Raw genomic sequence first — 27,723 nt, 5'->3', positions numbered from 1 at the left:
GAAAAGTGAGATGCGAGCGGCTGCATGATCGCCCGGCACCTCAACTGCCGCTCCGTTCGAATTTCTTCCCTCACCCTTCCACTCCTCCGAACACAAACGGACTGCACCCATATCTCTGGGCTGCGCCACCCTTCGAAACACGACTGGACCACAACAATTGTGCTGACAGTGCTGCCGGCGCTGCTCCCAGATTGCTCGCTCGACCCTCACAGTTGCTCCTTTCATCTCTGGCCCTCATTCTTGGCAATTCTGCTAACGGATTAAGTCGCCCATGCTTTTCTTTGTTCATTGCGTCGAAGTCATTCCTGGCCACATTGCTTCTCAGCCTAGTTTGACATGCCACCGAAAGGGAAGATGGCTCATTAGCCCACTGATAATCAGCAATGCACAACATTGCCGGTCAAAAGAAAGCGCGCTGCTATAAATTTGGAAACGAAGTGCTTCTAACCGATGAGGCGATCGTCGCGAACGTACTTGCATCCGATAGCGACGACAGCGATGACGGAGCAGGGCAGCTGGGTCAACATTGTCCCCGCGGGAGGTCCTGCATATGATTCAGTTCCTCATGAGCTTGTTTTTGCGAGGAACCTTCCGCTTCCCTACATGGGGCACCTAAATGCCTTGGAGAAGGATGTCGGCAAGCTTCGCATAATGCGAGCAAGACTGACGGACATGCGGTTTTTTCAAGCAAGCCAGTGGGGAGGTACGTGGCGAGATGCTTGTGGCGATCTGGCTCCAGCATTTCTTCTGGATTTCTCAAGCTGAGATGTTGCCATAGCAGCCTTCCCGCATATTTTAAAAGGCGCCTCTTGGGGCCACCAAAATGATGCCTCGGTGGAGCTCGTATGTCATTTGCCGCTCTTGACTCTTCTTGGCAGTTGTTATACCAGTGCCGTTCTTGAACGCCGACAGTCGCGGCTTCTTAACAACATGCGATCTAAGCGCGCAGGAAGCAGAGTTAAACATTTGATCGAGTCAACACAATCAGAAGGCAGATGGAGGAAGGTGGCGGGGAGTACAACTGATCTTCGCGCCATTATATTTTTCTCGGAACGGCTACGCCATTCCCCATGTTTTTCGTGGAACCCGGTTATAACAATGGATTTTTTGTGGCACTTGAATCAATATTGTTATAAGTAGGTTCAACTGTATTTCTGTTTTGTCTGCTTATTCCCGCATCGTTCAGTTGCAAGTAAACACAATAAAACTATATAATTTTCTAGCCTGTTCCAGCATGTGGTCATGCTCTATGATAGACTTTTGTCAGCCTCGGTATCTGTGTAGCACTGACCAATGCCTCCTCTAAACAAAATTATGCCTTGGACGTCGCTTGTTTTGCCATTAGAGGTTTGCCATCACAAAATGCGAGCAGACCGCCCCGTAGTCGTGCTCGCAACTGTACTGCTGGAGCCGGAGGGATGCTGTTGGCAACATTGTGTCGGTGCAGCGGTGCATCTGGCTACACGTTGTGCAGGCGGTTGCTTGTATGCTTGTAACATGCACTGGAGGCTTGACGTAGAGCACACGCCTGCTTCGTCACAAAATTTTTCTTTGAAGCTATTAGAAATATTCTAATGTGAATGATATAACATGCTTACTTTATTTTTGTGTGTATTAGGACATAACAGAACATTTATGGTTTCCATTGAAGCAACTCGTTTCTAGCATTTTTATAAGCATTCAGCCATCTTTTGACAATGTCGTGCAATGAGTTTTGAAGTTTTGAGCATTACATTAATTTGGCAGCTTTTCAAAAAGTTAAAATTTTGTCAGGATTAGTTCATGTTAAAAAAATGAATGGTGAAGAAAGGTATGCTCAAAATTCCTGATTCCTTTTTTTTCGATCAGCTTTAGCATTGCTGAGCCGGTCTGAAGTAGTGGTTGCTACAACCACGGTGACCATAGCTCAGGGCTGGCAGGCTCTCTTTAAGTTCATCATTGCCGAGAAGACTGTGAGGCACACCTTAGCAAGTATATTTTTTGAATCGAAAGGCACCTACCTCAGCGTATCCCACACGAGATCAGAGACAAGCTACACATAAGTACTATTCCCAGAAACATGCATCCCGAGTACGACAAGGAAAGGAGACAGGCGAGAATACAGGCGCTCAAGCGCATACTCGAACGCACCAACAGCAAAGAAGAAAACGTTAGATATACGGATGCAGCTGTGTACAGTACCAACGACCGATTCGCAATCAGCGTGGTCGACGAGAAGGGCGAACAACTTACAGCCACATCCATACGTGCCAAGGACGCGAGCACTGCGGAAGAGGTGGGCATAGCCCTGGCCATCGCAACGTGCAAGAAGGCCATGGTTACCGTGGTGACGGACTCGCAAGAAGAATGCAGAAGGTATATGAATGGAAGGATTGGAAAGGCAGCACTTCAGGTCTTGAACAACACCAAGATAGAAGCAGCACAAATCCTCTGGACGCCGGTACACGAGTCTCTCACGGGGAACCAGGCGGCGCACGCCGCGGCTCGAGATCATGCACGCCGAGCCATCTCCAACGCGCAGAGAACACGTACCAACGACTGTGACGAGGAAGATGAACGCATATCCAAGAAGTACTCGGATATCTTGGCGCACTACAGTAAGCAGTGGCGTTGCTACCCGCCCGCGCATAAGAAGATGAGTAGGGACCAAGCGATAACCTGGAGAAGACTACAGCCTGGAACCTACCCACACGGAACACTGCTGCACGCCATGTACCCGGGCATCTACGGGCGAGATTGCAAGTTCTGCCCGCCGGACACGCCCAACACCTTGCGCCATATGGTGCTTGGATGCAGGAATAATCGAGAGGCACCTCCATCATCATCTCCACCAGGCGATAACGTGCAGAAAGAGGCAGATTCAGAAGAATTGGAAGACCAGTGGGAGGCTCTGCTGGTGACGCAGGACCCTGGCAGCCAGCTGCGGTTGGTGAACAGGGCTCGGGCGGCGGCAGCGAGCCATGGCTACCTGGACTGAGGAGGCCACCCACCTTTGGGCTCAAGAAGCCTGGTCTCACAATAAAGTTTATTTCTCTCTCTCTTACACATTAAATACCTTTCTTTCTGACTGAACATGAATGGGACACGAAGTCAACAGGCAGCTTCGACGCGTCGAACACGCTCTCAGTACTGTCACGTTATATTGTGTTAAGGCACTGCTATGAATTAACACAAAAAACTTTAAAAAGAACCAAACAAGACATATTTGATTTAAGAACGAAGAAATTTTGTTATGTAAATGGAACACACTGAAGTATGTACTGGCGCAGGGAAAGAAAAGGGCATGTTAAGAGCTAGGTGAGGCAACAGTTGTTTGAAGACAATGCATATTCAGGCTCCCACCAAAATCCCTCTCTCCCCGCCATGCCTAGAGCTGACGACATAAATGTTGCCAACTGGGCATTTTGCGCTTCACAAGTCTCCCATTCGATCGGCATAACATCAACACCAAAATACTGTGGAAAGTGAAAGTCCGAAATCTTGATCGGACTAACAGGAGTCATCAAGCTCATGGATGACATTCTCGTCTTTAGCCACAATGAAGTCAGTCATGAGAAGAATGCTGACATGATGCTCAAGCAGCTGTCTCCTCAAGCATCCCTGCTCGTTACTCTTCGACAATGACGACCACGATTCATCAAAAGTCTCCACACCACTGTCCAATGACTACATCCCGCAGGCATCCAGCTCGGCGCTGTTCATCGACTCGTCCACTTCAGCTTTGCTGCAGAACATGATCAATGCACCTTGCTTCAGCTGTTTGAAGTATTGCACTTCATCGATATGCCAACTGTGGAGGAAAGGGGAAAGTAGGGAAAGGAGGAGGCAAAGGTAGAGAAGAGGTATTTCAGCAGTCAGCAGGCTTTGTTTCCATTACTCACTTTGCAGTGGTCAGTGTCGGTGTTCCCACAGCTCATCACTGGTAGGCTCATGGGCTCTTGCACAATCCTCTGTGTGTAATGTTCAAGGGCTTCGTGATGGGCCTCCAATGAAGCTCACAATCCACGAATCTCCGAAGACCTATGAGCAGATTCAGCAGTTCCCGAGATCGATAAAACAGGCCACCACAGTCTCGATGAGCGATGGGCCCGTGCTTAGGAGTGCTGCTTTTTGCTCGCCGTAGGAAGGCTATACGGCCTGCACAGGGAATGTGCTCACTCGCCGCACGCACAGTGTATTTGCCAATCATGGCCACGCTGGCGATCTGAGGGGTGGAGACAAATGGTCACACTGAAAGGCAGTTTTTTACCCCTGCGCTGTCATGTTCAGGACCTCATCAAAGGTGCTTGTCGCACATGCAATTCCTGTTGAATATCAAGATGCTGCGATGAGAACGTGGTCAAGCAATTAACATTGTTTTCACTTGAAGCTGCCACGATTCTGGTCTTCAGCATTTTTTCCAGGACACATGCTGCACTCTTTACGTCCAACATGTCATTGTACCCGACAATGTGGCGCAGAAAGCCGAACATTGGCTCGATCGCGTCGCTGGACATTTTCCAAGTCAGGATGAACTGGAAACTTTTTTCGCTGTAAGTAGGTGATGGATGCAGGCAACTTTTGATGTTGTTGGAAAAATCAGTGAGATAAATTTTCTTGCTTAAAGGGCCCCTCACCAGGTCTGGCCATTTTGAGCTGACAAGCGCAGAGCATACAGCACGTGACAACAATCGTGTCTGCAAAGTATTTCATTGCCATGTGCCGCGGAAAGATCCGAAATTTCAAACGGAACGCTGTTTTTCCTTCTCGCAGCCACCACGCTCCAAGCCGGAGGATGACATACTCCCATCCCTGCACCTACGTAGTCGTGTCTGCAGTGTGACGTAGCTCGTGGTGACGCGCGACTTTGAGAATTATTGAAGGCACCATCTGTTATTTGTGTGACATGTTGCTTGAATTGAAGAATTGAAATGTACTTCAGCGTCGTCTGCTTGTTCCCATGGTCGTGCGGTCACGTGCGCAGATACCAAAACTGTGCCATGTTCTACTGTGTTCCAGTGCGTGATCATTCCGTGCGATCCGCTTGTTCTGCCTCAGTATTAGCATAGCACTGAATTATGCCACTAGTACGGTTTCCCGGCACATAGCGTGGAATATTTGTGCGCTGCACGAACGAGAGCATAGCTCGCGCGCGATGTTGCCACGGAAGTGCATAGCAGTGAAAAAAAAAGTGAGAGAAACGTATGCGTCACGCGATCCTCGAGGTCCAGTATGGGAGAATGCAGGGAAGGAATTTTGCTTGTGGAGGCTAGACAGGGCGAGTAGGGAGACTGTCTTGCTTGGCAGTAATGGCACTGAAATATTTCTATCTCTGCTATTAGTGAGCCGATTTGAAAATTTTCTGCGGCAGAATGCTCCCTAGAGGACACGTAACAACTTCCAGCATATAACAAAAATTTGCTATGCGGCCTGGTGAGGGTCCCTTTAAGGTGCCAACCGTAAGCTGCAGCGCAAGCTGGGCACGGAGAACAATTGCGCCCCCGACAACCTATTCCAGCAGCGCATCAGACATTGCAGTTACAGCGGCATCATCTCGCACTGTTCTCTAGGAATAAAGAGTGCTAAGGGGACGCTAAAGGTTTGGAGAAACTGCGAGCTAAAAAGGACGGACATGCGAGAGCAGACGTCTAAACACCAGCTGCCCTTTTCACTAGCTGGCACTGGTCTGCGTTCTTGAACCGAAGCCATGCTTCATTTTATTGTGTCCGCAACTGAAAATTGCCGACAAAAAAAGAAGCAAAGGAAAAAGAACATCGAGTTCTGGTTCCTTCACACTGTGGGGCTTTGATGACTTGCGGCCACCCACTACTGCTCGACAACGCAAAGTGCTGAACTACTCGCGAATCTACTGGCATTCTACTGCTGGCGAAACTACTGGCATTCACGCGTCCCTTCGTCCCGACCGTCAGTAGCAGAACGGCCGAACACCGCACTTGAAATTTATTAAGCATGACAAGCACCAGCGCGAAAACAAGGGTGCGGAGACGAAGTTTCACGTCACTCGGGGTACTCATCGTGAGCGTGCGATAGCAGTGCCATGGTGCGGCCCTGCAGCTGCTCCGGCCGCCTAAGCAGTGGTCCATTTCAATGTGTTGTCGACTGTACATGCTGCTCTTCACTTTGATGCCAACTTGGGTCATTGTGCATGTGCCAGTATTGAAAGAAACTCTGACACCACTATTAACACTACCCCACCACTACCGTAACCAACAATTGTGCGCCAATCATAAAATTGCTAATGAAATTAAGGTCACCAATCATCTCAAAAGAATAGATGCACCACCAATTTGCTTCTTCTTAACCCCATTAGGGCCTATTTTTTTTCTCCAAGTGCGACCCTTCCACGTTTTCTCATTTATTGCAGGTTTGACATCTTCAGACTGACCTATCTTGCAAAAAAGTTACAACTTTTTTAGAGTGACGATAAAGTGGCAAATAATATTTTCTGTAGGTAAACATGCATTGTTTATTCATCAGTACATATACAGATGGGTTTGCATAAATACTTATCAGAATAAAATAGTAGATACACCGACATAGATATGTTCCAATTCGGCACTCACCTACGCCTAGTTCAGGTGCTTTGCAGCCGCACTCTGTACGTGCTGCTCTTTATTGAACCACGTTGCCGCCAAATTGGGTCACAGGTGTGAGCACTTTTCATATTAATACTTAACATACAATCAACAATCGTGCACCAATCATCGGACTGCTAATGACATTAAAGTTGCCAAACATCTCAAAAGAATCGATGCACCAGTAATTATCTTCCTCTTAAACCATCGAGAGTATTATTCCCCCAAATGTGAACCCTCAGTGTTCAATATTTTTACTGTAGATTTAAAATCTTCAGACTAACAAATTTTGCAGAAAAGTTATCTCAACTTTTTCAGAGTGACAATAAAGTGACCAAACATATTTTCTGCAGGTAAACATGCACTGTTTATTCATGAAACAGATGGGCTTGCATTACCATTTATCAGATATTTTTTTGAAATACAGAGAGCCTAGAAAGCAACATAGAGGCTAGAAACAGTGACGTGCTCCCAGGGCTCGGTTATGTTAGCAGCTTCCACCATGATGCCATCACTACCATGCGAGTTTTTCTCTAGTGCATAAAGCCCGCCTTTTTGAAACAGCAGTTAATGGTGAAAAAGGGTCCCTGCATGGCCACTGGATACAACCTTCATGATGACAGAACTCTCAGTTTTCAGAATCATCAATATTGTTACGGACCAGTAGTTACGATAAAGAAGAGGCCAGCAGTGTGAAGATGACGACAATAATTAGAGGCTAGTAGTATGGGCTGTTGTCTTTTGGCAAAGTGCAGCGTATTCATTATGTAAATAAACTTGTATGTAGCTTCTTTTCTGTGACTTCCCATGTAACATATTTGGTGGAGGTAGACATGCCCTGTCCTCGTCATGGGGCTCGCAGTGGATGGTATATCGAGCCTTCTGTCATGGCTCCCGGAGATGACAGCTCGACTCAACCGGCTCTGACACCTGCTGCTACTCCGACGAGCCACATCGCACTCTCTACTCCACATGATCCTGGCATATTCTTGGAGAACGATGGGGAAGACGTCGACGACTGGATCAGCCTGTACCAACGTGTCAGCACCAATAACCAGTGCGACTCAACTGTCATGCTTGCCAACGTAGTATTTTACCTCGGTGGGTAGCACAGCTCAAGTATGCCTTAGGACACACGCAGATGAGCTCACCAGTTGATACACTTAAACAAAAGCTGCAGAACTTGTTCGGCAACCCTTACAATCACCAACTTGCTGCTGTTATGCCTGACGATAGCTCAGAACAAAGGATGATTCACCTGCAGACATGCGGCAATCACAGGTGCTGATCCCACCTCATTGTTCACTCAAGGAAGCTCAATCAGCATCACATGAGTCTTACGGACAGGTAGTCATGTTCCAGATCTTTGGCTTTCGAGCACCCAGAAATGACAGCTCGCTTCAAGATAACAATGTCACCCTCTCCTGACCATCACGAAGAGGTCACTGATTGATGAGAGGATCATTGTCGAGAACTACCGGGAAAGGTGTCAATGGCCAGTTCAGTTTGCCATGTGGAAGCCGCCTCGTATTGCGCAACATTGGGAGAAGGAGGTGGTGAATGGTAAGGCGTTTGTGATTATCCTGTGAAATCCCTTGACGAGGGAAAGAGGGAAATAAACGGCATAAAAAGTGATCGGGATGGATGTGAGAAGGAAGAAGCTCGGACATACACACTCTAGCATGTAGTGTGTTCTGAAAGTTAAGAGCCCTGTGTATAAAACTCAACCATGTACTTCTGAATATAAAACCTTTTGTTCTCGTAACTGTCGCTCGCAACCCTTCTTTCTCTCGGCACCTGGCACGGCACCATACATGGAACCGACTTTACAATACAGGCAGGCAGCTTATGAGATTGATCAGCATTGAATACGTTGGTGTGGTGAGTGCTACATGTTTGCTTCTCTTTTCGCCAGACTCATAGCGCAGGCAATCCATAATAGTGTTTGGTGTTAGTTATTTTATTACATACACCAAGAATATAGTGTCTCGTGGGCTGATTGCTAGTGGGGAAGAAACACAGGGTGCTTTGTGAGCATGGAGAAGTTGCGTCCAAGAACTCCTTGAAAGTCATGAGCAGATGAACATTTCGGTTGGCCCTGCGAAAGGCAAAAGGTAGCAATTAGAGCTTTTGCAGAATGAGGAGAGGAGTTAGGAGGAGGCTGGTGAGGCTAGGAAAATTATTTTGTGAAAAAGAGAGCATGAATAACAAGAAATTCTGCAGTCTCCTAATAGTGATAAGGATGGGCTAGCTATGGCCTGATGTTTGCTCTTCATGTCACCAAAACTCTCACTAGTACAAGTAAGCAGTTGCTAGGAGAGTATGTTTGTGTTTTCTGGTAGGCACTGTTTTGGGAATTCACCTTCCTTAAATAGCAAATTTCAGTTCTATGGAAGGGTCCATTTTGAAGGCCAACAAATTCGCCATAGAGAAATTCATAGCGCAGGACCTCCTTTTAATTTGCGAAGAGCTGGGCATTTTCGTCAGCTACGCAACTACACAAGAAAGCAGTCCTCAACGTCACGAATGCAGATGTGATGGTCGAGGAAGCTGAAGAGGCTTGAGAAACCATTGTTGAAAGAAAGCAAATGACAGAGGAGTGCAAGAGGTGCAAGCATGAAGCAGGAGAGAGGCGAGTGCGAATTTCAAGAAGAGGTGTGTGAGGCGTCAGCATGAAGAGGCAGAAAGGCGCAAGCGTGAAGCAGAAAAGCGCGAGCATGAAGAGGCTGAAAGGCACAAGCGTGAAGCAGAGAGGCGCAAGCATGAAGAGGCAAAATGATGCAAACATGAAGCAGAAACACACCAGAGGCATGTGCAGGAGGCAGCACAATGGCATGTTCTTGGAATGGAAGAGCTTGAGCAGAAAAGTCAGATACTTAGATGGCAAATAGCGCGATTCCAGCTCCACACTTTCATGGTAGAGAATGATATAGTTAATTTCCTCGCCGGTTTTGAAAGAGTGTCATATATTCCTGTTGTGGTCCGTCTTGGGTGTTTGCGCTGTAAGTTTAAGTTCAGAATTATGCACCAACTAGGCCCAAATGAAGTTTTACTGAGAAAGGATGTCAGCCGGGACTTGTGGACCAAGAGATTACCAGCACTAATCCTGTTCAGTATCGCTGTTTCATGAACTGCTTGTCTGAGGACAAAGTGCAAAACTACGATAGGGCTAAGAAGGATTTCTTTAGACCCTTCTGTCTAGCATTTCAAACCGACTTCGAAGGGCAAAAAGAGAGAGCAGCAGAACTCGCCAAGCATTACCGCACGCTCCGAAGTTTCCGAAGTAAGTCGTGACAATCAGAAACAAGCGACAAAGCAGGAGATGGTTCCCGGAAGCCAAAGGGTAACAAGTATTTCCGTGGGAATTTTAAACCGGAGACTTCAAATCCCCCCAGCACACATCAGGAGAAAAAGGGTGACACACCTAAAGTAGCACAAGAAACGAAGATGCCCCCGCTGATGGTGTACACACGTTGGAGGCGCGGAAGAGAGTTGTGTATTACAACTGCAGAGGAAAAGACCACATATCTAGGAGCTGTGAGAAGCGGGTGGTATTTGTCATAGCTCAGGACTCCGACAAGAACATGCAGCCATATATGGGACAGCTTTCACTGAACAGCCAGGTGTGTATGGAGGCGGCAATATTGGCCAGCCTGCCAGAGCAAGTAACCTATTGATAATCGAATAGGTCGGAGCAAACGCTCACGTAACGAGAACCCTTCTCCAATATGGGATCTTTCAGGGCAAAAACATGGAAGGAAACTCAGAGACTGATAGGCGTACTGTATTCCCTATTGCGCAACAGTCAGAGGACCATGGAATGATTCCTGAGATAGTTGAGTGCAGTGATGAGTCAAACTTGCTGGTAGCCGGAAGCGAGGGGAAGGCAGTAGACAGCGGCGGTTTTTCTGCGCAAGAAACGGAGGGCTCATTAGGCCAAGTGTGTACGGAGGCAGCAAGTTCGGCCAGCCTGCCAGTACAAGTTGACTATGGCTGTTTGCATACGTCAGAGCAGATGGTGAAGCAAAGGGATAGACCCAAGATGAGAAAGGCAGACGGGGTAAGGAGTATGGAACCAAACATGTGAAGCGACAAGGCAACAGACAAAAATGCACGACAGTCAGGATCCAGCCTGTGGGAGATACGGGGGTTTCTCCTCCGTACTCTTGGGACAAAGGAACGACAACACAGTAGTGCAAACAATCACAAGGGCATTTATTGCACCTTTCATAGATCAATGCCTGCTAGCCGAGTTGCTATCCCCAAAACATGCCGATGGGCGCGCGACAAATCTAGAAGTCCGACTTACCGCGACCGCATTGCGAGCGAATATATTCGCCCCATGCTGGATCCGAACGCCTGGTCGTTCGTGTGTACAGTCACGCGAATGGTGGCACGTTCGAAGGCGGCCACGCGAGACAGTCTCGCAGAAGCATCCGACGGCGCCCACGCGGACGTCCGCGCCCGCCGACGACCTCGAACCAAAGAGAGCAAGCGCCTTCCTTTCGGCGCCCAAGTAACCTCGCCTGTCGGCGGCGTTAGCAGCGCAACACTAGCGCCATCTCTCGCACTGCGCTTCAACCACTCCGAGCGCCGCGGGCGCCAGGCCACGCGGCGGGCGAAGCCGCCCTGCAGGAGACGCGCTATGCGGGAAAAACATCAGGGGACGCGCGAGAGTCACGCATCCCCACATCCCCCCAACCTTAAATCACTTCTTATTCCGGCGAAACATGTGACACGGTCTAACATTAACCCGTGCTTCGCGAACAAGATAGTACATGCAACAGTGGCCGCGCTGAGGAAATGTCCACACGCTGTCCATAACATGCGAGCCGACTGTCCTTGGGGTACACCGCTGGCGTCCGCCGGTCACAGCAGCAGCTTTGCAGACTCGACGGCACGATTCCAGGCCAGGACCCAGGAGACGACGACGCAGTAGTCGGAACGAGCAAGCGTCGCTCGCGCCGACACGCCCTGCTGGCGAGAGCCGCAGTAGCTGTCGGTGACCGCCGGCTCCTTTGTCCGCCGCCGAGGGTTGTGAGCTGGATACAGGAGGCCGCCGAAGTCGCCGCGCCGAACTGGCCACAGCATCACCATCGCCCGGAATGGCTCGATCATAGTCCGAAGCAGCAGCGTAGACGATGTGCAGGTGACGGCAAGCCAGGGGTGACTCCAATCACGCTGCGTAAACTCAACACACTCGGCAAACACTAAAGTAGTGCAAGGGAGAGGAATTCTGCATGCGCATCGCCCACGTGGTACGATGTTCAACTCGGCTAGCAAAAGATGGGGCAGCTACTCAGATGCTAAGTTCACGTGAACGAAGCTCGCTTCCTTGAGTCGAACGAGTTATTTCAATTCGTGCGAGGCTAAATAGAATTAGGGAAGCAAATTGCAACGCCTCAACGCCACGGTCCACCAGGTTGTGTCCCTCCGCGTGCGACAGGCAGCTTCGTAAAGCCTTAGGCCTAAAGCGTCGCTACTCTGACAACAACCGGCATCCAAAAACAACACCCAAAATGGGAGCAAAACAGGCAGCCGCGAGGAGACGTCAGCTCTGTGAGGTGGTTCTACTCCGCTCGGTGCACACAGCATCCGAGTTGACGGCGCCCACCGTCCCAGACGGTGTCGGAGCGCCCGGTGCCAGGCCGCAATACCAGTCAGCCCGTAGTGGCACCCGTGGCCCGCGGCCACCCGGCTCCCAGAGCCGCGACTTCATCCGAGTCAAAGAGATAGAAGAAGCTATTTACATAAGAAATTCGGACCACCCACGAGGCTTCCGTACTCACTCGCTTCAGGCTTGCCACTGCTCCGCGGGCGCTCAGCCTCGCTCTCCCAGGATGCTGACCACGTGGCTCTCGTACTGACGAATGTCATTAAAAAAAAACACTTGCGAAAAGGCTTAGCATGTTGATAAGTTCAAACACACTACAGCCACCGTCGCCTCGCTCAAGAAAGCACGCCGCCGACGCTAGCGATCAAAATCCACGCTAGGCCTACGCTTCGGTTCAAACAAAGGTCTCGAACGAAGTAAAACTGTTAAATCTATCATCCGATGCCCCAAGAGCCCCACGTTGGGCGCCAGATGTGGGAGATACGTGGTTCTCCTCCGTACTCTTGGGACAAAAGAACGACAACACAGTAGTGCAAACAATGACAAGGGCATTTATTGCACCTTTCATAGATCAATGCCTGCTAGCCGAGTTGCTATCCCCAAAACATGCCGGGTGCGCATCCCCACAAGCCGGAGACTGTGAAAAAGGCGAAGGACGATAAATCCCAAGCTTAGGCATTTGCGGAGATCAGCATGATGCACATCGCAAGAAGGAGAGCTTCATGAAGATTCAGGCGTAGTAACCGTCACCTAACCGCACTGCAGATGTCTTGTCGTAAGCAGAGGAACAAAGCGAAGCGTCCTGTAGGCTGCTACTAGGGCCGGTCACTCACGGGGGCAAAGAAAGGCAGCTGCCTATCACCTAAGGGAACAGTGCGTGTGTGGATCTGTAAACGTAATCTTCTCTCAGTACTTGGAGGCTGTTGTCTTAATGTTGTAGCTACGAGGTGCATCAGGCAAATTAGAGGCTTTTGCCTTCTTCCAAGACAGCGCTTTGCAAAAGCCTCGAAATGCACGACCCTCTCGAGCTCGTCTGAAATATGAAATCAGACAGACATGTTGCAAATTGTTTTGTTCTTTTGATTCGCGCTGTATTTAGCTTAGTTGCAAGATCAATGCTTAAGAAGCGTAAGGAATAACACAAAATATTGTTAGGTCGTTAGCATTTTCGGCTCACGTTGGATCCCCAATCACAAACGGAAAGTTTATGTCACAAAACATGTAGAATAGTAAAGCAAACAGGGTTAGTGTTGCAAAAAGTTTGGAACATCCGCCAACATGGCTTGAGAGTCGTGACGCTGTCTAACACTCCGAAGGTTAGTTCTCGTACTAACACATAATTACACAAGAAAGTGGATGGGGAAACCATGCCGCAGTAGCTCAATTGGTTAGAGAATCGCATGCATGAAGCAAAGACGTGGGATCATTCCACACCTGTGGCAGGTTGTTTTTTCATCCACTTTCATTGCCATTAATTTATAATTTCTTTATTTCAATTAATAAGTACAAGTAATTTACCCTATGTTCTCCTTGGTGTCTCTGTTTGTTGGCTTCTCATGATATATTTAATAAGAACCAGGCCCGTCAGTTAACCCCCTTTCTTCTCATTCATACAGTTTGGAAGGTCACATCCAAGCTGCGCAAGTGGATCAGTTATGGTTCTACGGGAGTTCATAACGAGTCATAACATGCAGGAATGTTTATTGGAGGCACATTTTGCAGGTTGCATTCATAAACTTTAATTTCTTCGACGATATTACATTTTGAACATTTTAGGAGCTTTTGTCAAAAAGAGGACATTCTTTGTTTGTGCTCATAGTATCATCATCAGCAGCAGCAGCGGCAACAGCAGCAGCAGCCTGGTTACGCCCACTGCAGGGCAAAGGCCTCTCCCATACTCCTCCAACAACCCCGGTCATGTACTAATTGTGGCCATGACGTCCCTGCAAACTTCTTAATCTTATCCGCCCGCCTAACTTTCTGCCGCCCCCTGCTATGCTTCCCTTCCCTTGATATCCAGTCCGTAACCCTTAATGACCATCGGTTATCTTCCCTCCTCATTTCATGTCCTGCCCATGCCCATTTCTTTTTCTTGATTTCAACTAAGATGTCATTAACTCGCATTCGTTCCCTCACCCAATCTGCTCTTTTCTTATCCCTTAACGTTACACCCATCATTCTTCTTTCCATAGTTCGTTGCGTTGTCCTCAATTTAAGTAGAACCCTTTTCGTAAGCCTCCAGGTTTCTGCCTCATAGATGAGTACGCAACCTGCTGTTCATGATCTGAGAATGCCTGCCAAACGCACTCCAGCCCATTCTTATTCTTCTGATTATTTCAGTTTCATGATCAGGATCCGCGGTCACTACCTGCCCTAAGTAGATGTATTCCCTTACCACTTCCAGTGCCTCGCTACCTATTGTAAACTGCTGTTCTCTTCCGAGACTGTTAAACATTACTTTAGTTTTCTGCAGATTAATTTTTAGACCCACTCTTCTGCTTTGCCTCTCCAGGTCAGTGAGCATGCATTGCAATTGGTCCCCTGAGTTACTAAGCAAGGCAATATCATCAGCGAATCGCAAGTTACTAAGGTATTCTTCATTAACTTTTATCCCCAATTCTTCCCAATCCAGGTCTCTGAATACCTCCTGTAAACACGCTGTGAATAGCATTGGAGAGATCATATCTCCCTGCCTGACGCCTTTCTTTATTGGGATTTTGTTGCTTTTTTTATGGAGGACTACGGTGGCTGTGGAGCCGCTTTAGATACCTTTCAGTATTTTTACATACGACTCGTCTACACCCAGATTCCGTAATCCTCCATGACTGCTGAGGTTTCGACAGAATCAAACGCTTTCTCGTAATCAATGAAAGCTATATATAAGGGTTGGTTATATTCCACACATTTCTCTATCACTTGATTGATAGTGTGAATATGGTCTATTGTTGAGTAGCGTTTACGGAATCCTGCCTGGTCCTTTGCTTGACAGAAGTCTAAGGTGTTCCTGATTCTATTTGCGATTACCTTAGTAAATACTTTGTAGGCAACGGACAGTAAGCTGATCGGTCTATAATTTTTCAAGTCTTTAGAGTCCCCTTTCTTATGGATTAGGATTATGTTAGCGTTCTTCCAAGATTCCGGTACGTTCGAGGTCATGAGGCATTGTGTATATAGGGCGGCCAATCTTTCTAGGACAGGGTTCCCATCATCCTTCAACAAATCTGCTGTTACCTGATCCTCCCCAGCTGCCTTCCCCCTTTGCATAGCTCCCATGGCTTTCTTTACTTCTGCTTTACTGCTCATGGTATGGCAGACTTTATTTAGTTTGATTACTTCCATGAAAAATCAGATAGCTAAACACTCGAGAAAGGAAAGCATCAGTGAAGATAAAAGGCCACAGTGTAATTTTGATTGTAACTTGCTTTCCATAGTTTGCATGATTTGTTGGAAGTTTTTTTATTATTGGTCAGAATTGGCGATTTATTCTAATCACGCTGCACTGTATTATGCAAAGGTATGTCACATTACTACTAACATCAGCATGTTACTATTAACATGCATTTGCTGCAAAATATTGGAACACATTATCGCATCCCATATATATTCTCATCTTGAATGTAATAACAATTTTTACCCGAAACAGCATGGTTTCCGAAAAGGATTTTCTTGCGAAACCCAACTACTAGAATTCACGTCAGACTTACACTTTGATATGAACAGTAATAAACAAATTGACTGCATCTTTTTGGATTTCTCGAAAGCATGCGATCGTGTAGCCCATAGTCGCCTGATATCAAAGTTCTCAGCAATTAAACTCGACTCACTAACCCTATCATGGATTCGTAATTTTCTTACTAATCGCGAACAGTTCACTGTTGTTGCTAACTCTTCCTCTGGCCTCTCTGACTAACTCTTCCTCTGGTGTGCCCCAAGGCAGTGTACTTGGGCCTCTTCTCTTTTTAATGTACATTACCGACTTACCTAACAATATATCATCTTCTGTACAATTTGCTGACAACTGCATTGTATACCGTTCGAATAACTGTCCCTCTGACCACACGGCACTCCCAAATGATCTTGCACATATCAGTGATTGGTGTGCTACGTGGCTCATGTCCCTAAACGTGTCGAAGTGCAAAGTAGTTTCCTTTTCTCGAAAAACTGTTAACTCTCACTTTTCTTATCATCTGGACTATAACATAGTCGACCACACCACAGAACATAAGTACTTAGGAGTGCTCCTTACACACAATCTTTCATCACCTCCATTTCAGCTAACGCCTCCAGATCATTAGGATTTCTGCGCCGCAACTTAAGAAGTGCGCCTTTACCACTACGAAAACTAGCTTACGTAACTATTGTACGGCCACAAATTGAGTACGCCTCTTGTATATGGTCTCCTCATCAAAATTACCTTATCGAACTCCTGGAGAGCATCCAGAATAGAGCAAGCCATTTCATTTCTAAAAATTATAGTAACCAGTCAAGTGTAACCCAAATAAAAATCGATCTTTCGTTGCAACCACTAACTACTCGCCCTGATATTTCCCTTCTGTTATTATTTCATAGATTTGTTCACACAGTTGGCCTAACCTTATCAAACCTGAAAAAAGCATCCTTGACGTCACGACTGAACAATCAGTTCAGCTACACCCGAATTTATGGCAACACACACGCTTTTAATTTTTCAGCTTTGCCCTGTGCGGTCCGTTTATGGAACGCACTACCAGATACCATTGCATGCCAATCTAAACACACTGCATTTCGCAATCTGCTAACCGATCAATATGCTGTTTCAACCGTCTAAACACATCATGTCTTTTGTAATTTTCTTGCATTTTTTCTACACGTTAAAGAATTTCAGCGCTCCCAATTTTTTTACAATACTTACTACTGTATAACATGTAAAAACGTTCACAATGTTATGATGCTATTATGTTGTTGTTTACCATTTATTGTTATTGCTCTACATATTGTATTTGCTAATGTATTAATTTTCCACGTTCTGTGCGTACTCCTTTCATTATGCAGATGTTTATTTCTTTCCCGATTCCGTAGTAATATGTTACCGTATTTCCCCCCTTACACTATGCCTTCTCGAAGGCCTGTAAGGTACATGTAAATAAATAAATAAATAAATAAATAAATATGGCCTCCTGCTCGGGTAGAGCGTAGCTTTACAGTAGCACAATTGAAAAGTGAACTAGACGAAAGGCAGAATAAATCAGGCCTTCTGAGCCAATTTAGGAAAGTGATAAGGCTTGTAGATGGTTTTCCATTTTGTTTATTTCGCAACTTGGCATTATGTCATGATCATGTAGCTATCGTGTGCTAAGTGTTACAGATATCAATTAATCAAAGCCAGTTCTCCCTTCGCCTTCCTGATCTGTGGAAGCTCTAATTCATGATTACTTAGCTTCATTACATAAACTCTGTTTGTGTCTATATGCACGGAGACATTGTTGAAAGAGTCCTGGTGCTTGTCCAGATTAATGTGAACCTTGTGTTTCAGAGTTTCCCTTCAGATAGGGGGTTGTCAGATTATTTCAACTTGTATAGTTTGGCGATAAGTGGCCTGCATGTGGCGCTTGCGGCATTGTGCAGGGCTGACAAAGGTCGCTCCTTGGAGCTTGTCATCTTGAATCTATACAGTCAAGTCAGAGCCCACCTATTAAGATGCCTTTGGCCAGAAGATCTTAGTTCTCGGAACCTGCATCCCGATGGCTTGGAGGAATGCAAGCATCAAGCCAGCCGAGCTGCATCGAACAGCTCAACGTCCTCATGCGCCGTCTGGTGGCAGGGGTGTTGTGCCTGACAATCCCTCAGAAAAAAGATGCTTCACCGGCAGACATGTGGCTATCATGGGCGCTGATCACGTCTCATCGTTCACTCAAGGAAGCTCAATCAGCGTTGCCTGAGTCATAGAACAGGCAGTCACGCTCCAGATCTTCAGCTTTTCGAGCACCCAGAAATGACAGCTCATTTCAAGATAACTATGTCACCCTCTCCTGAGCGTCACAAAGAGACCACTGATTGATGACAGGGTCATTGTCAAGAACCCACAGGGAAAGGCGTGATCCTTCTGCACCTAGCTAAGTCTATACCGATGCCAGCAGCCACGGAATCAGTGCAGTACTGGCACAGCACCAGCACAGCAACGACCATATTACCACTTATGCCAGCAGACACCTCCCAACCTTCAAGCATAACCATTCCATCATTGAACTTGAGTTCTGGCATTAGTTTGGGCATTTGCAAAGCTACGCCTATTATTATATGGCCGACCCTTTTAAGTCATCACACACCAGCACGGACATTGCTGGTTGTGCTCACAGAAAGACCCTACAGGTCGACTTCCTCACTGGGCGTGACGCTGACAAGGATATTCGTATTCTGTCATTTAGAAATCTGGCTGTCTCCACAAGAACACTGATTGCCTGTCTCGTTACCCGGTCAACGAGCCTGACGACACTGTCTGTAGCACCGCCGAAGGCATTTTCTGTGTCTGCCTTCCCTAACAACGCCGATGAGCAGTACTGAGACCTATCACTTCGAGCACTCATTGAGCATCTGCACTCTTCACCTAACAATGCCTCTCTTGGCCGATATGTCCTCCAGGTTGGTTTTCTAACGAAGGAACTGCTCCCATGGCTGGTCTGATTATCTTCTTGTCATGCCCAAACTTCTACAACACACTCTGCTCTTTGAGTTCTATGATGAATCTACTGCAGGACACCTTGGGGTATCTCTCAGGTACAACCCCATCCACTGCCGCTTTTATTGGTCCGGTCTCACTTGCTCCATCCGATAACACGTTGCTGCCTGCGATTTCTGCCAGCACCAGAAAGAGCCTCAGGTGCTACGTGCTGATCACTGTCCCTGCAGAATAATTCTTCCATGCTGGATTAGAGCTCCTTAGCCCTTTTACCACGTCATCCACTAGAAACAAATGGGTAGCCGTTGAAAATGATTACGCCACCTACTAAGGGTGGTGCCAATCACACGGGCTCTCCTGACCAGTTGGGCCACTGACATTGCACTTTTTCTTGCATAACATTATCTTACTCCACGGTACCTGCAACAGATTTTTACTGATAGTGGTCATAACTTTATGTCGAAAGTTATCACCGACATTGTGCGTTCCTGCTCCACACAACACAAGCTGACCACCTCACACCATCCTCAAACCAACAGACTGACGGAGTGGTTGAACCGTACCCTCACAGATATGCTGTCCATGTACGTTTTTAAGGACTGTTATGCCTGGGACATTGCTCTTTCTTACATTACATTTGCCTATAATTCTCGGCATGACGCTGCCACAATTTCTCTATTTATAGTACGGTCACAAACCAACCTTGCCCCTGGATACGGCATTTCTTTCTGAACCTCCTCGACAGGCGAGTATGCGCAGTGCCATCGCCTTGGCCAACCAATCTTGCCAACTTGCCCGTGCTCGACTGACGGCATCGCAAGCCACTCAGCAGCAACTGTACAATGCCTGCCACCGTAACGCACAGTTTTTCCTTGGTGTGCACATGTTCCTATGGTCACTCTCTTGTCATGCTCGACTTTCAGAGAAGCTTCTTTCCTGATTTAGACAAGGTCCTGCCACATGGTCCACCAGGTGACACCAGTGATCTACGAAATTGCTCCCGTCAGCTCAACGTCACCCTCTAGTAGGTCGTCCAGTGATGTTGTGCATGTCAGTAGGCTCAAGGCCTACTACAGTGCTTCTGAGCCAAGCCTTTAGTTGCACCGGGTTGGCACTTTTACTGACGAGGGTAGAGCTATGGTAGTACTATGATAGTACTGTGGCGGTAGTAGGGTAGTAGTTACAATGCAAAAGAGGCCAGCGGTGTCAAGACGATGATTAAAGGCTAGCTCGGGCTGTTGCCTTTTGGTGAAGTGCAGCATATTCATTTTGTAAGTATACTTGCATATAGCTTCTCGTCTGCATTTTCCCGTGTAACAATATCATTGAATGCGAGCTTATACTTCTTCCAGTCTTCCAAATTTGCAGCTTCGTCTCAAGCAACACGGTGTTGTGCTCTGTCAGCACTATCATTTACAAACTGGGCTGTCTGCTGCTTGGGGCTGCTTCTACGGCAAATTTTCCACATTGTTTCCGCGCTCACCCAAAGAGAGAAATGGCAGAAAGGGAGGTGCCGAGGCACCACTTCACCTTTCACTTCTAGCCCTTTTTCTTTCACTTTCTCTTTCTCTCTCCGGATCCATATGAAGTGCCATTATGAGTGGTGCTGATGCAATGCAGCTGGCGCCTCTTGCGCGAAGCTACGATGCTCTCCGTGGCTTTGCGAGATGCACTGCGCGGAAATGGTGGCACATTCGAAGTCTAATAAGGCAACCTTTCCACCCTGTCTTAACACTGTTCGTTTAAAGGGAACTTGGCAATGCAAATGTCAAGCACAGTCTGAAAACACCATCCAGAAGAGATAACTGATAGTTGCGACTAATGTGCTATGATAATAACATGTTGTTATATATGGATTCTTAAAGCTAAGCTTTCTTTGCATGTTCCTTCGAATTTTTTACTGCTGCTACTGCCTTACAAGCCACTTCAAGCAGTGGCTGAAAGTGTGCATGAACATGGCAGGAGCGACGTAGAGAGGAAAGGTGATGCAAGAGGCTCGTTTCAACTTTTACATTGTGCCGCATTTGCACAACACCCTCTGGGTCATCACCAGATAAGCCTCTTGACAGCTGTAGTTATCCGTGAACCCCCCCCCCAAAAAATAATTGCAGAAACTGCAGCGGTTTTTACTCTTGTATTAACGCGCTAGTCCCGAGGGGAGATAGACAGAATGCAGAGGATGGGTAGAACCTACGCAGTTGGGAAACGAGTGAATAACAGCCTTACCCCTCTTCACTCTCAGTTTCCATACAGAGGAGGGAGAGGAAGGTGGGAGAGGGAAAACGTGAAAAATGAAAAGCAAAAACGACTGCACTTGCTCGCAAACTAAAGGTACAATACTTTAAATTACTGCTATTTCGGAAATATAAACACGACGCATATTTGCCAAGTGAACAACTGGCGCGGGGTGCGTACACGCCATGCTTCATTACGTCACCATAGGGTCTAGGCGACAAAACAGAAGCAGCAGCATGTGAAATCAACCCTTCTGTGCTCATGGCGGTAGCTTTGCGGCTACGGTCAAGGTCGCAGGTTCAATCCCGACTGCAGCAGCTGCATTTCGACCAGAGTGAAATGCAAAAACGCTTTTGCATTTAGATATAAGTGCACGTTAAGGTGACCCTGAAACAATTTTCACGATTTTGTAGAAATGTGCTGAGTTGTTGGAGTTGGCACTTGTGATAATTGGTTGACAAAAAGTGTGTAATTTATTATAAGGTTTTAAATATTTACTATCACGCTCAGTATAATCTACAACACACGACGCTTTGCCATGCGCTTTTGTGTTGTAGCTCATTCTGAGCGTGATTGTACTTCACTACCAATCGCAGCACGCCACTCCTCTTGAGTTTTCAGCCTCCCCTGACCAAGTGACTTGAGGTGACCACATGGTGCCACAAGGCGAGCTGTCCGATTCACTGCTCAGGGCGCATTATCAATACTTTTCCCAACTTTATGGTGAACAAATGTGGTTTGTAATAGTTGAAATGTAAGTTAATTTGTTTCTACAAAAAAGAAAGTACCAGAAAGAGAATGCACAAGGACAATTTATCGCTACACTTAAGCACTTCCGGCATACAATAAATGTTGTCTGCTTGTGTTGCAACTGTATCGTATCTGGCGCAGCGCTGGCTTCGCATCTATGGCACGTGTGACGTGACAGATATCGGTATCGCCCATGACACATGGTGGTGAGGGAACACACCCTCTCCCACTTACTGTATATATACACGGCTGTTGAATAAACGGGGACGCTTTCCGCTCCCCTTGCTTGGAGCCTCTGGTCATGTCCTGCCCGCGGCACCGCACGAGACATGGTGTCAGAAGTGGGATGAGCGCCGACGTCCAGTCTTGGTGGACCGACAATTATACTACAAGACCAGCCCCATTGACTTCCTGAAGCCACCAGGCCCGCTGAGCTCGGCTGGTGAAATTGCCAAGAACTGGCAGGCATTCGAGCAAAGGTTCGAATTTTCGAGATGGAGTCCTCTTAAAAGTTTGCAAAGTTGTAATTCCAACTACGATGAGGAAAAAAACTTTGGAACGCATTCGTCAAGGTCATCTGGGCATCAATAAATGCAAATCACAGGCCAGGCATCTCGTCTTCTGGCCAGGAATAAACTGTAACATAGAAACTTTCGCACAGGCGTGTTCTGCATGCAAAACGTACGCTTACAGACAGCCCCAAGAGCCGTTAAAGTTACGACCAGTACCTGATAAACCGTGGCATCGTGTCGGCATCAATATCTTTGAGCATGGTGGACGGTCATGCCTGTGCGTCTACGACGCATTATCAAACTTTCCTGAAGTACAGCTGCTAAAAGATACTACCGCGAAGACGGTCATTGAAGCAACAAGTGCAATCTTTGCTAGATATGGCATACCAGTTGAAGTTTGTTCGGATAATGGCCCACAATTTTCTAGCCACGCTTTTGCTGCATTTGCCCGAATGTACGACTTCAACCACACCACTTCCAGCCCTCGGTACCCCCAGTCCAACAGTCTGGCGGAAAAAGGTGTGCAAGTAGTTAAGAGGATTTTAAAGAAAATCACTCAAATGAATCACGATTTTTGGCTTGGTCTTCTTGCCTACAGATCTACTCCAATGGAATCCGGACCATCACCTGGCGAAGTACTTCAAGGAAGACGACTACGGACAATGTTGCCCGACGTCCAGCCCTGCCCAGGCCGCAGCGTACAGAAGCATCGTCAGACCGACCGTTGCAGCCGACGACTACCACCACTCAACCCCCGAGACACGGTACGCATCAAAGAAGGGGAGTGGGCCACCAAAGGTCAAGTCGTTCAAGCTGCGACATATCCCCGGTCGTATAAAATAATCACTGAAGACGGCACATTCCTGCGGCACAATCGGCGACATCTGCTGCCTACAAGAGAAGCTTTTCGACAAAGAGGACTTTGTGACTCCGAGGAAGACCTCCGTCAAGGGGCTGACGGAAGACCTTCACCATACAGCAGCAACAGTGCCGCCGAGTCACCGGCCACAACTGGCCGCATTCCCGCCTCATCCAACGCTCCTGCATGCTTGCAGCAGAACCAAGAACCTGCGTTCAGAAGGTCAACGCGAGAGCGAAGGCCCCCACAGAGGCTTACTTATAATCGAAGCTTTGTGCAAGTTCCCTAAATAGCGTGCTCAATGTTCGTTTCTACTAATGTTCTTTCCTGTGTTTCTTTTATCCTCCTTTGAAAGAAAAGGGGATGTATAGTACCTGGCGCAGCGCTGGCTTCGCATCTATGGCACGTGTGACATGACAGATATCGGTATCGCCAATGGCACATGGTGGTGAGGGAACACACCCTCTCGCACTTGGTGTATATATATACGGCTGTTGAATAAACGGGGACGCTTTCCGCTCCCCTTGCTTGGAGCCTCTGGTCATGTCCTGCCTGCGGCACCGCACGATACAACATGCTCCATTATGACGTGAGCTGCGCGGTCGGTGTTGGTCTGAATCTGTATTTTCGCAAGCAATACAGTTCGCCCTTGCATTATGGGCTGCAAACGTAGCGATTGGCAACATGTCAAACTGCAATATCATGCTCCTCAGCAAGGCAAACATGTGAGCGAAGTGGCTGCACCAGCACCATCGGCACCAGCATCTGTGCACTTGCGGCCATCACGTCACACAAGGATTACCATATACCACAACAGTGTCTCGTATGTGCGACATTTCAAGTAAACCCAAGCACAAGCCGACTGGGCCTGGGCGTTTTATTGGACGAGTGGAAGCGCAAATGTGAACGCCCTGCATGGTGCAGCCACTTGGTAGCAGAGTGCTCAACCACAGAACTAATATAGTAGTAACCAAGTGCATTGTATTTTCCTGCCGGTGTAAATTTTTGCTAGGAACTTAGCCATGAACATGTTTTTCTAAATGTTTAAAATTTTTTAGGCTTGGTTACAGCAACATTAGCTCTTCGTTTCGCTGGTTCAACTCTGCACCACCAGGTGCTTGGACCATGTAGACTAATCAGGTCGCTCAGATACGTCTATCCTTCATTACAGCAATAGTAGTATGGGGAGGGGCTTTAGGCCTCCACCCACCCATCAAAGCATCCAGCTCACCCGTGGTTACCGAAATATCAGACACACTTGGTGCTGCTACAGAATGCTCACAACGTACACTGCTTCGATAGCTCGCGTTTGGAACCGACTGCCAGGCAGCTGGTAGAGAGGTTGTAGAGGCTTCGCACACTGGCTCCAAGACAACCAGAAGTAGACAATATGACGTCCCATCATGAGGCAAAGCCAGTGAAAGTGGAGCTAAAGGCCGATCACTCGGCAAATGAGTTTAGGAGAAAATGCATGGCTATGGAGGAGGGTGACATGTAATTGTCTGTAGCTCTCTTAATATGAGATGCTTCACACAAATTGTGGTACGAACGTTTACTGTACCCGATGTGTCTACAAAACTTCTTTGAACCATTCAAAAAAAATTTAACTGTGTTTTTACAAGCCAACACTGCGATCTTATTACAAGGCACACTGTAGTGGGAGAACACCTGGGGTTCTTCAACATGCACCTGAAACATGGGAATTCTCGAATTTCGATCCCATCAAAATGTAGCCAGGATTCAATCCCATGACCTCATGTTCAGCAGCCCAACACCATAGCCACTAAGCAACCACAGCAGGTCCTGAACCGTTTCAGCGACCCTCTAAAGAACACAAAGGTGTCAAAATCCGTAGTCTGCCACTATGGCATGCTTCATAATCTGATTGTAGTGTTGACACATACAGCCCCATAATTATATTTATGTTTAACACATCTGGCCATGAGAGGGAATGACAACACTCAACCCTCTTGTAAGTCATGAACAGTGACGTACAACTCAAGGAATGGGTTCCTGTAGTAACGGAGGTGTGACCAAACTTTATCAAAGGTGTGCAATGTTAGCAAGCAAGAGTGTAAGCCCTAAACCCTTGTTGGTAAGATTGCTGGCAAATTAGAGCATGAACTTATGTGAAGAAAATGTGCAGGGACCATAGATGATGACTATCGATGTAAGCGAAGCCTAAAGGAATGAAAGCGTGAACAAACAAAAGAACAAGCAAATAAAAGAACAAGAAAGAGCAAACGAATGCTTTCCTCGCAGAGTCCGATCACCAACCATTACAGACCTCCAACTAAAAACATAATGATTGAAAGAGCCAAAGAAATTCACTTCAAAATATTTCGTTGCAGCTACACATCCATGTCAGAATGAAATGCAGAGTACACCACACTGCTACACATAAAGCCCAGAGCCAGTGGCAAAGTTTCAATAATATACCACCGTAAGAGCAATATACGAACAGTTGCCGATCACAACTCAGACAAACACCGAGACATCTAAGCATACCTGCAGGCTTGCAGAGCTATTTCTGATGCTGAAACAACTTAAGCGATTGTTTCGGCCGACTGGCATTTCCTATGTAGGAGACCTAATCTATTCTAACACTTTCACCACCACTCACTGACATCGCTTGTGGTGCAGCAACTGCATTGTACAGATAGACACAGTCTTATCACAATGAGTCAGACACTGAGGATGCAACTGGCAAGTGATAGTGCACCCGACACAATATATGCTGAAAAGCAGCAGTATTCCCACAAGGAAATTACTCACAGCTGTGGATGTTCAGTCACAGTTCGCAACATAATTATATCTGTATGATTGTCACGGGACAGCTCTACACAAATTTTCTGGATTCTTCTACTGTTTCTTTTGTGATGACATCAGGCACCAAGGGCACTACAGTATTATAAGAGTTCTGGCCTAGACAATTTTATATTCGCATTTAATGCTTTGCAGGAACTTCCAACAGACAACTGGTCGGCCTTACTGGCCTAGATCTGAAGATGCCTTGCCACCTGTATAGCACAACAGTGATAGGGTGTCACGCATCACTCAAACGACACCTAATTCAATCTTCCTTTACTGGAGCAGCTCAAGTATTAGAAGCATCAGAATTCCTTGCGCAAATAGACGTACATACCTGATTCTGGACTGAGCCAACCAGCAGCAATCAGCACTTGCAGCTAATTGTTGTCAACGGTGCAGCGATGGGCTATATCTTGACGGGCACAACTAAGATCAGCAGAAGCTGTAACGACAGCAGCAGCACAGTAAAACAAATTAGACAAATGACGGTACAACCATCCTGGGATATGTGCCTTGAGCACTTCACCGCGTAACTGTCGCAAAGTGAAAAAAAAATGTGCTCCTCGCGCAACAAGGAAAAATGTTCTTTTAGCTGTAAACTCTCGAATGTGTAGCGTTCGTCCGGGTAGCTCGTAATAGATGTCCTAAAAACAGCAGACAAAATTAAGGCAGACAGACTACCTGTGTAATATACCGTATCTGTGTTATTACAATGTCGACCACGGATGCAAAGTTACGCGCATGACATATTGTTACAAGGCGGGAGCCGTCTATTTAGAAGGCTCGGCACTAAAGCACTGGATGGAGCGAGGCCGCTACAGCAAAAACAAAGTCCTCTTCACCCGCTCCTTTTCTTCTTTGTGTGTACAAGCGTGCCGCTACAACATGAACAAAAAAAGCAACGGACGTAGGTATTGAGCTGATTCGTGCACTCGTTTACTTATGGAGGTGGCCGTAAGCGACAGCAGCAGGGAAGTTTGTGCCCGCTCACCACATGCGTAAACACAGCATGACATCGTGTACTAGAGTACGGCTAGTGGGTCGCGCCATGCTCGCACGAGCTACTGATCTCCAGGAAATTTATTTAGCACGTGGGGGAGGGGGGATGTAGCTTGCGTGTAAACAACACGGCAGGCATTTTCGTTGTGGACTTAACACTCGTATCGCTTATTGAAGGTGTAAAATCACAGTTTCGTTGCTTCACAGATTATTCAGCCCTCATTGGCGCAAGCATTATTAACCACTTAGAAACATGTCTCACGAATTATTTAATTATACCGATGTTTGCAGCCTCTGGGACCAATCTAAAAGTATTTGCCTCTTCTGTAACGATAACTTCGTTGCGGCTAAGCGCCAGAAAGGTGTACAAAGCAGACGCCGTGCACGACGATTGTCAACCTTGAACGCAAACTGGAGTGCACAGCGCGCCCCGGACTGGACACAAGCGCGACAGAGAGCACACACGTACGCGGCGCTCACTTTTAACAATGAGTTCAATTGCGGAATCAAAGCGCACAAAATAAACTAATATCACTAGGTACATAACGCAACACGTGCTCAGAGCATGCTGACAACGTCTATCGCGACGTATAAGAGACCTATCTTCTGATAAACATTCGTGCCAAGCGCAAGGATTCCTTTTCCTTGATAAATAATATGGATGGTTTCCTCATGCAAGCGTCACCATAGAATTGGCTATGTGTTCTGCTTCA

The 27,723-nt window shown here is 47.0% G+C and overlaps 1 long non-coding RNA gene across 5 annotated transcripts in view; it reads right to left on the bottom strand.

The window, feature by feature from the left end:
- Nucleotides 1-27,080, bottom strand: part of LOC129383646 (uncharacterized) — a 30,526-nt gene extending 3,446 nt beyond the window's left edge. For 3 of the 5 annotated variants that reach the window (XR_011895944.1, XR_011895943.1, XR_011895945.1), the window contains exons 1-3: nt 26,952-27,080; nt 26,346-26,453; nt 8,547-8,673 (exon numbers count right to left, since the gene is read on the bottom strand). This is a non-coding gene — a long non-coding RNA (uncharacterized lncRNA). Of the gene's footprint in view, nt 1-6,441; nt 8,674-20,374; nt 20,517-26,345; nt 26,454-26,951 lie in introns of those variants that run through there. The other 2 variants (XR_011895946.1, XR_008611505.2) reach the window with 2 other exon arrangements.
- Nucleotides 27,081-27,723: the final 643 nt, after the last annotated feature.

This window comes from Dermacentor andersoni, chromosome 8, assembly GCF_023375885.2.
Source record: "Dermacentor andersoni chromosome 8, qqDerAnde1_hic_scaffold, whole genome shotgun sequence".
Classification (NCBI taxonomy): domain Eukaryota; kingdom Metazoa; phylum Arthropoda; class Arachnida; order Ixodida; family Ixodidae; genus Dermacentor; species Dermacentor andersoni.
The sequence above is the reverse complement of the archived record's forward strand: the minus strand, read 5'-3'. Positions and strand labels throughout refer to the sequence as shown.